At 37.0% G+C, this 8,878-nt stretch overlaps 1 long non-coding RNA gene across 1 annotated transcript; it reads left to right on the top strand.

Moving 5' to 3' along the window:
• Nucleotides 1-4,549: 4,549 nt before the first annotated feature.
• On the top strand, nt 4,550-7,568 carry LOC127548540 (uncharacterized). Its single transcript, XR_007950421.1, has 3 exons — nt 4,550-4,592; nt 4,694-4,798; nt 7,304-7,568. It is a non-coding gene; the product is annotated as an uncharacterized LOC127548540 (long non-coding RNA).
• The last annotated feature ends 1,310 nt before the right edge of the window (nt 7,569-8,878 follow it).

Raw genomic sequence — 8,878 nt, forward strand, 5'->3', positions numbered from 1 at the left:
CTTCCCAGTATTAAGCTTGTGAGCACCACTTGCTTCTCACAGCCCTCCCTTTTTAAGTATCCCTCTCCCCCCTTAGAGTTCCCCCCCCGCAACTTACCCCTTTCCCTCCCAGTTACCGTATTCCCTTCCACTTAGCTTATTCCTTCCCTTTTCACTTTTCCCTTCTCACTTTTCAATGAGATGGGAGAAGTTTCACCATAGATTGAATATGTCTAAAATTCTTCTCTTAATGCCAATTCTGAAAGCAGTAAAATACTCACTATATTCATCCCTCTCCATTCTTTCTCTCAGATATACTAGGTTTTCTTTGCCTCTTCAAGAAATGTAGTACCCCCACTTTCCCTTTTTTCTGGTACAATGTCCTTTCCACATCTAGTTTCTAGAACAAGGTATACATGTATTCTTTATACATCTTTATAGCCGAAATATAGTTCCCAAGATTAATCTTTACCTTTTTAGATTTCTCTTGAGTTCTGTGCTTGTAGATCAAATTTTTTGTTAAGTTCTGGCTTTTTCATCAGAAATAGATGAAATTCGCTTATTTTGTTGAATGACCATCTTCTTCCCTGGAAAAAGATGCTCAATCTCGCTGGGTAAGTTATTTTTGGTTGCATACCAAGTTCCTTAGCCTTTCGGAATATCATATTCCAGGCCCTTCGATCCTTTAATGTGGATGCTGCCAGATCCTGGGTGATCCTTATTGTGGCTCCTTGATACTTGAATTGGGTTTTTCTAGCCGCTTGCAGTATTTTTTCCTTCGCCTGAGGGTTCTGGCATTTGGCCACTATATTCCTTGGTGTTTTGATTTTAGGATCCCTTTCAGTAGGGGATCGATGAATTCTTTCAATGTCTATTTTACCTTCTGTTTCTATGACTTCTGGGCAGTTCTCTTTGATAATTTCCTGGAAAATAGTGTCCAGGCTCTTTTTTTCATCATACTTTTCTGGAAGTCCGATGATTCTCAGGTTGTCTCTCCTGGATCTGTTTTCCAGGTCTGTTGTCTTCCCCAGAAGGTATTTCACATTCTTTTCCATTGTTTGATTTTTTTGGATTTGCTTGACTGATTCTTCTTGTCTCCTCGAGTCATTCAATTCCAATTGTTCGACCCTGATTTTCAGTGAGGTATTTTCTTCACTCACTTTTTTAAGATCTTTTTCTAATTGTCCAATTGAGTTCTTTTGTTCTGTGGAATTTTTTTCCATTTTGCCAATTTTGTTTTCCAGTTCACCAATCCTATTTTTCAAGGATTTGGTTTCTTTATCCACTCTCTCTTTAACTGACTTCTCCAGGCTCTTTTGCCAAGCCTCCCTCTCCTTTTGCCAAGTCTCCTTCTCCTTTTACAAAGCCTCCCTCTCCTTTCCCCATTTTTCTTCTAGCTCCCTTGTGAGAGCCTTTTTAATTTCCTCCATGAGATTCATCTGTGCTGAGGAACATATGATCTCCTTTGGGGATTCACCTGGGGACTGTTTGTTTTTAGTCTCCTCAGGCTTTGGAGTCTGCTCTTTATCTGTATAGAAGCTGTCAAGGGTTAAATTCTTTTTCAGCTTCTTGCTCATTCTGTCTAATAATCAAAGACAAACTATCAAAGAAACAGAAGAAAAAAAAAACCCTTGAGTGGAGGCTGCTTTCTTTGGGGGAGGGGCAGGGTATTCTTGAGGCACGGGTCCTACTGTGCTATGACGCCTGCGCTCTGAGACACTGTGGGGGAGGGGTGGCCAGGTCCAGAGAGAGACTCCAGCTGTTTGGGGTTGTATTCTTCACCCTCGGTGTTTTTAGCTTCTCTGCTGGGCTGCTGACTTGCTGCCGGAGCAAAGTATCTAATCCTGTAGCAAAGCTCTCCCCGCAGAGATGGCTGCGATCACGCCCCACCCCCTCTCTGCTCTGCTCGGCTCTGAGCTGCTATCTGTGCTCTCACTGCAGCTGCTGCCCGCAGACTGCTTCCAAATACCGTCCCCTCCCTCGCGCAAAAACAGACCTTTCTTGACGAGTCTCAAGGATGGTTTCTCTTGGTAAATAATTGTATGTTTTTTTTCAGTCGAGCATTAATTCAGAGGCATGAAATGAAATGGATAGTGAGAGAAAAACACGGAGGTTACACAGCAGTGTATTTCCTCTCCGCCATCTTGGCCGGAAGTCCTAATCCAATATATGTTAAACCTGTGCAATTCTCCATATATTTCCACAATTATTGTGCTGCACAAGAAAAATCAGATCAAAAAGGTAAAACAAAAGATAAAGAAAATTAGTTTAAGCAAATAGCAATAAAAAAGTGAAAATACTGTGATGTGATCCAAACTCAGTTTTCTCTCTGAGTGCAGATGACGCTCTTCATCACAACACCATTGGAACTGGCCTGAATCACCTCGCTTTTGTCCATCAGAGTTGATCATCATATAATCTTGCTGTTGTCATGTACAATGATCTTCTAGTCCTACTCAGTTCACTTAGCATTAGCCCATGCAAATTTCTCCAGGTCTCTCTGAAATCATCCTGCTGATCATTTTTTACAGAACAATAATATTCCATAATATCCATACACCATGACTTATTCAGCCATTCTCCAAATAACGGGCATCCAGTTTCTTGCTACTACAAAAAAGGCTGTCACAAACATTTTTTGCAAATGTGGGTCCTTTTTCCTTCTATATGATCTCTTTGGACTATAAGCCCAATAGAAAAATTGCTGGATCAAAGGATATAGAGTTTAAAAGCCCTTTGGGCATAGTTCCAAATTGCTCTCCAGAAAAGTTAGATCATTTCACAACTCGACCAACAATGCATTAGTATCCCAGTTTTCCCACATCCCCTCCAGCATTTATCATAATCTTTTCCTGTCATTTTAACCAATCTGATATATGTGTAGTGGTACCCTAGAGTTGTCTTAATTTGAATTTCTCTGATCAAAAGTGATTCAGAGCACCTTTTCATATGACTAGAAATGGTTTCAATTTCTTCATATGAAAATTGTCTGTTCATATCCTTTGGCCATTTATCAATTGGAGAATAGTTTGTATTCTTTTAAATTTGAGTCAATTCTCTCTATATTTTAGCAATGAGGCTTTGATCAGAATGCTTGAATGTACATTTTCCCTCAGTTTACTGCTTCCCTTCTAATCTTGTCTTCATTGATTTTGTTTGTGCAAAAACTTTTAAACTTAATATGATCAAAATTATCTATTTTGCATTTTGTAATGTACTCTAATTCTTTTTTGGCCACAAATTCCTTCCTTCTACACAGATCTGAGAGGTAGACTATCCTTTGTTCTTCTGATTTGCTTATAGTATCACTCTTTATGTCTAAATCATAAACCCATTTTGACCTTATCTTGGTATAAGGTGTTACATGTGGGCCAATGCCTAATTTATTCCATACTATTTTCCAATTTTCCCTGTAAGTTTTGTCAAATAGTGAGTTCTTATCCCAGAATCTGGGATCTTTGGGTTTATCAAACACTATATTATTATTGGTATCTTATAAACCCAATCTATTTCACCGATTGACTACCCTCTTTCTTAGCCACATATAGAATCTTAAAGAAGAAAATAATTCTTTGAAGATTAGAATTGGGAAAGGGGAAGCCAATGAATATGAGATCAAGAAATAAAACAAAATATAAAGAATGAAAAAATGCAATTGAATGTGAACCATCGTATAAGAAAAACAACAGAAGGAGGATTCTAAAAAGATGGTGGAGTAGTTTGGTAAATTTCAAGTTCTCCAAATTTCTCCCATAAATAGAATAAATTTGCACTTCAGGGCAAACATAGACTGGTAAAAAATCAAGAACATTTGGGGCAGAACAGGGATTCTGATATAATCTGAAGGGACTGAATAAAAAACTGGACTAGGGATTAACCCATGTGAAGTGTAAACATCTCTGGAATAGCTTCACATTTGGGATGAGATAGATATGGCTGGAACCTCATCAGAAACCACATGGAGTTGGGATCTGAATGGAACTCGGCTGATTAGGATCCCTAGGCCTAGCTATGTGGCTGAGATGTGGCCCTAGATGGGAAGGAACCAGCACTCCTGGTGAGTGCTCTTCCTACTTTGGGAATAGAGAATAGTAAAGACCAGCATTCTTCAAAGAACAGTGATATTTAAAAAAAAATGCCTCTTCTATCCCAAAGAATAACATGAAATGACTTCCTTTTCTTCTTGATCAAACTTTGAAAATGTTTGACTACCAGTTTTTGGATGGGTGGTATTCTTAATGATTTCTCTAGGAAACCTCCTTAGAAATTGTTCAATACTTCCCAAATGTATAATGTTCCAGAGCTCTCTGAGGAAGAAGAAGCTGATTGTGATAGCAGTAATAGTAGCCTCAACCTTCAAATTGTGCCATACTTTCCCAATCCATTTATAGCCAAAAATAGAGAGAAAGGAACCCACATGACTTGGACCCTCCTCAAGTCAAATAATATAGGTTTGTTTAGAATTTCATTGTGGATTGCAACACTTGCATATTAAATTTTAATGACCTTTTTGGCAATAACCTAGCGCTATAAATATTGGAGTACTCTAGGCTCTTGGGAAGATATCCTCATTCAGTTCCAGGTATTTTGCAGCTAATATTAACTAAAATTAGGTAAGTGCGTTGTAACATAATGTGGTCATTAGCTTTATTTGTTCTGTCTAATCCTAACTTATGCTTGTCTATCCTTCCCTCATGTCTCTTCTTATTTCCAGGTTCCAGTTAGCCACTCACCATGAGGAGTGTTCACTTCGTGTTTTTGGTCCTTTTTGTGATGTTCTCCTTTACTGATATTAAGTATGCACTGGGTGGCTTCAGGGGTAAGTTAGAAGGCTTTCTGCTATGTTGAAAGAATTGAGCTACTAAAATGTGAGATATGATTACTGGTAAACATTCTCCCACAGGTTCTTCTGAGGTTCTAGGGAATTTTTGTCACTCAGTTATGGACAGTTTGAGAGAAGCTAATCTCCACTCTGAGCACAGTCTCAGCCATTCTCATTACCTGTGGAGTTCTAGATTTGTGGGAAGATATTTGGTATTTACTATTTGCTCTGAAAGTCTGCATTAAATCTGAGTGCCTCCTCTGTTTCCCTGGTTCACCTTTAAAAATAACAGGGAAAAGGTGGAGACAGTGTGTCACTGTTCTAATCTTACTGATTATGCTTATTTCTATTTAATTTTGTAATTTCCTCAATTCCCCTGGATCCAAATATCATTTCTAAGCTGATAAGTCTCAAACTTAACTATTCAGTTCTAACTTTTCTGCTGATCTTCAATTTTATTTTCCCAATTTTCTATCAATGATATCTTGAACTGAATGTCCATTACATATCTTACTTTAAAAATGTCAAACTGAATTCATCAGATTTTCCTCTAGTCTTTCTCTTCCAAATTTCCTTAATACTGTCAAATGTACCATTTTAAGAGCTACTCTTACACTATCCATACTTGTCTGACATGCTATCATTATTCTAATTTTCTGGACTCACAACCATATTCCTTAACTTCTTAATATCTTTTATCTCCCTTATCCAATCTGTGACCAAGACCTGGTGATTTCCTCTCTACAGCCTCTCTTGAATTAGTAGTTCTTTCTATCTCTTTTGATACTGCTATCATACTTGTACAAATCCTGATCTTCTCAAACCTGGGTTATTTCAATAATGGTTTGTTCTACCAGATACAACAAGCTTCTCTCTACTTCAATCTAGCCTCCATTCAGATGCAAAAGTAATTTTCCTAAAGCACATCTTTTAGTCTTCTTATATCCAGTTGCCTCATGTATATTTTTTCAATCTTACAACACTTTTATTACTCCTGGATCAAGACATTCCATCTCATGGCACTTTATTATTTCAATTGGCTATTTGTCATGCCTGAAATAATCTCCCACTCCCCCCTTCTTTATCTCATGGCTTACTTGGATTCCTTCATGAGTAAGATACAAGATGTCTTTGCTTACCTCTTTTAATTATAGTGCCTTAATTCTGTTGATTATAACATTTTTTTAGTTCACTTACTCAAAACCATTTTGAATATTTTCTCAGTCAATAGACCACTTTCTCTTGTACCCCTCCTATTACCAAACTGAATATTTGAGCACACACCATTCCTTGTAGATGAGCTTTTGTTCACTTTGGCTGCTTAAGCCTAAAATGTTTTCTATTGTCTGGCTATAAAAATGCTATTCATTCATCAAGGCCCAAAGTATTACATTCTCCAAGAAGTTATCTTTCTCTAATCTTTCCCAGTCAAGCCAGAAGTTACTTTTTCCCTTACTCTGAATTCCATAACATTTATTTGTTTTAAGCATAAAATAGTTGTATGTGATATATTGTTTGTCCTTCTATTTTGCCAGATTATATTACAATAACTACAAGGATCATGTCTTTTTTAATCATGTCTTGCTACTATCAAGCACAGTATTTTAGATATTAAATAACCATGACATATTTAATACCTCTTTTCATGTCTGAGATTTGGAAAGACAGAATTAAGAAACACCATCTATCCTGAAGGAAACTACATTCTAGATTAGGGATGGCAACATAGGCAAATATAACCATATATTAAATACAAAAGAAATCTGTGATAATATGGTTTGGGAAATAAAATAGTGCCTTAAAGGATTAGAATATATTTAAAAAACAGCTGAGCTGAGTCTTGGAGTAAATTCACGCTTCAAGGAGGTCATAGTGATGAAAGAGTCCATGACAAAATGGGATGTTACAAAGTACAAAGAGCTGACTTTATGGAAATTAAAAAAAAGCTAATCTGATTGAGGTATAGAGGGAATGAAGGGATGAACCGTGTAATTAAACTTCAAAAACACATTGGGACCTGGTTATTAAGTTATTTATTATTTTAAAAAGAGTGAATATTTGATCTTAGAAGTAAAAAGGGAGACATGGGATTTTACTGGGTAGGAAAGATACATAGTAAGGTCAATAGTTATACCTAAGAAATAACAGGTCTAATCCTTATTCTAATTTGATTCCCATAATCTTGTGAAGTAGTTTAGGGCAAATGTGCTGTTGATTCCTATTTTATAGATAACTAAACAAAGGCACAAAGAGGTGAGATGATTCCAGTAAGTTTTGCAAAGGTCATGATAGCATGCTAGGATTGAAATCCACTTCTTGAATTTCCAGATCCTGCATTCTTCCTATTTTATCACACTAATTTATTTATTAAAATATTAATTTTTAAAAATCAAATTAATGAATCCAATTTTTAGTCCAAACTTTCTGAACTCTTATTCAGAATACATCATAAGTTCTGGGTGGTTATAAAATTCTGAAACATTTGTTTTCTTCTTTCCATAGAACAAGCGTTACCATCTATTCATAAGTGTGGAGTAGGAGAGGGTTTTTGTCTTCAAGAGTGCCCAGATAATTTAAAGACAGAAGGTACCTGTTTATCTGGGACTTTCAAATGCTGCCTACCAAAGAATTAATAAATAAAAACAGGAAAACATGATCCATCCAGGGTCAAAGGATAGAAGATGAGAGAAAATAAAATGCAGTGAATAAAAATATTCTTCTGTTAATAAAGGAAATCTCATTTGAGAAGATGCTTTCAAAGCAGAAATGATTCTTGGGTCTTTTTTTTATTTCAAGAGGCAAAAGAATTATATCAGAAAACAAAATCTGGAATTCACATTTTCTCATAAGGAGAAAAGATAACTTCACATAGTGGATAGAAAATTCATACTAAAGTCAAGGAAGATCAGTTTCCAGTTCAGTCACACAGTCCCTGTGAAATCCTAGAGAAGTTACAACCTTCTCAGTCCTCTGGATAATTTTTTTGTTGCCAATGTTGGAAAAATTATTTAATGATGATGGTTTGCATAGGATGTTATTCACTTTTCAAGGTTTCTCCTTTAATGAGAAAAAACAACAACAATAACAACAACAACAGATTCCTTAGGAGAGGACATGATAGAATCATTATGCCCTATACTATCTCTCAAACAATTTCCTACTACATTTCATCCTGAGGAGTTCCCAAATGCTGTTTAGGGAGAGATGCTGATTTTACCAGTAATAGATATCTCACCTCATCTGAAAGGTAGGCAGGCAGGCTGCAGGACATCTCTTTCCTTTGGGCACCACAAAATTGGCCAATTCAACTAATTGTCTAACCAATGTAATTTTAAAGGAAAATAAGTTTCAAATGCACATGCTCAAACCTAAGATCAGAATGGTTAAAGACAAATTGTGTCTTAGAATGCCATGGCTTGGTTTAAAAACAAAACAAAAATCTGGACCTAAGGTCCCCAGGTCCCCACAGATTTTTTTTCTAAGAGAGCTTGGACAGAATTTGTTCTCCATGTTCTTGATATGACAATAGCCAAAACAGCAGGCTGCTGAGGAATGACCCTGGAAAGAAGAGGATGAAACATGAGATGGTGATCAGATGCTTCTGTGTGGTTAGCCACAAGCTCAAAAGTGTATGGGACTGGGATGTCCATGAGGGGAAGACAGTAGGTAAGTGGGACTGAGAGCCACAAATTGGTAACCCCAGAAAGCAAGGACTCTTATTATTGGTTCTAAAGTAGGCATATTTGATGTTTGAAATTTTGTATGCTATGCAAAGAAAATTAAGTAGTGGAAACAGAAACTTGAAAATTACACCAGATGAGATAGGTAAGCACACATGCACATGGACACCAACATGGCCAGATGGGCATTTTGTGTTGTTATTCCTGAAAACTCAGACCATAGTCCTAGAAAACCATGGAGGGAGGGTAAGCTCCCAGTGAACTGGCCGGATTGCAGCCACAGTTACAGAGATCAACTCTAGCATTGCCATTTCTTATTGATTCTCTGGCAAGATGATGCAGGAGGTTTGGGAATGCAGTAGGTACCTACCAACAGGGCCCCCACTGTACGCTGATC

Source organism: Antechinus flavipes, chromosome 2 (assembly GCF_016432865.1).
Source record: "Antechinus flavipes isolate AdamAnt ecotype Samford, QLD, Australia chromosome 2, AdamAnt_v2, whole genome shotgun sequence".
NCBI classification, from domain to species: Eukaryota; Metazoa; Chordata; class Mammalia; order Dasyuromorphia; family Dasyuridae; genus Antechinus; species Antechinus flavipes.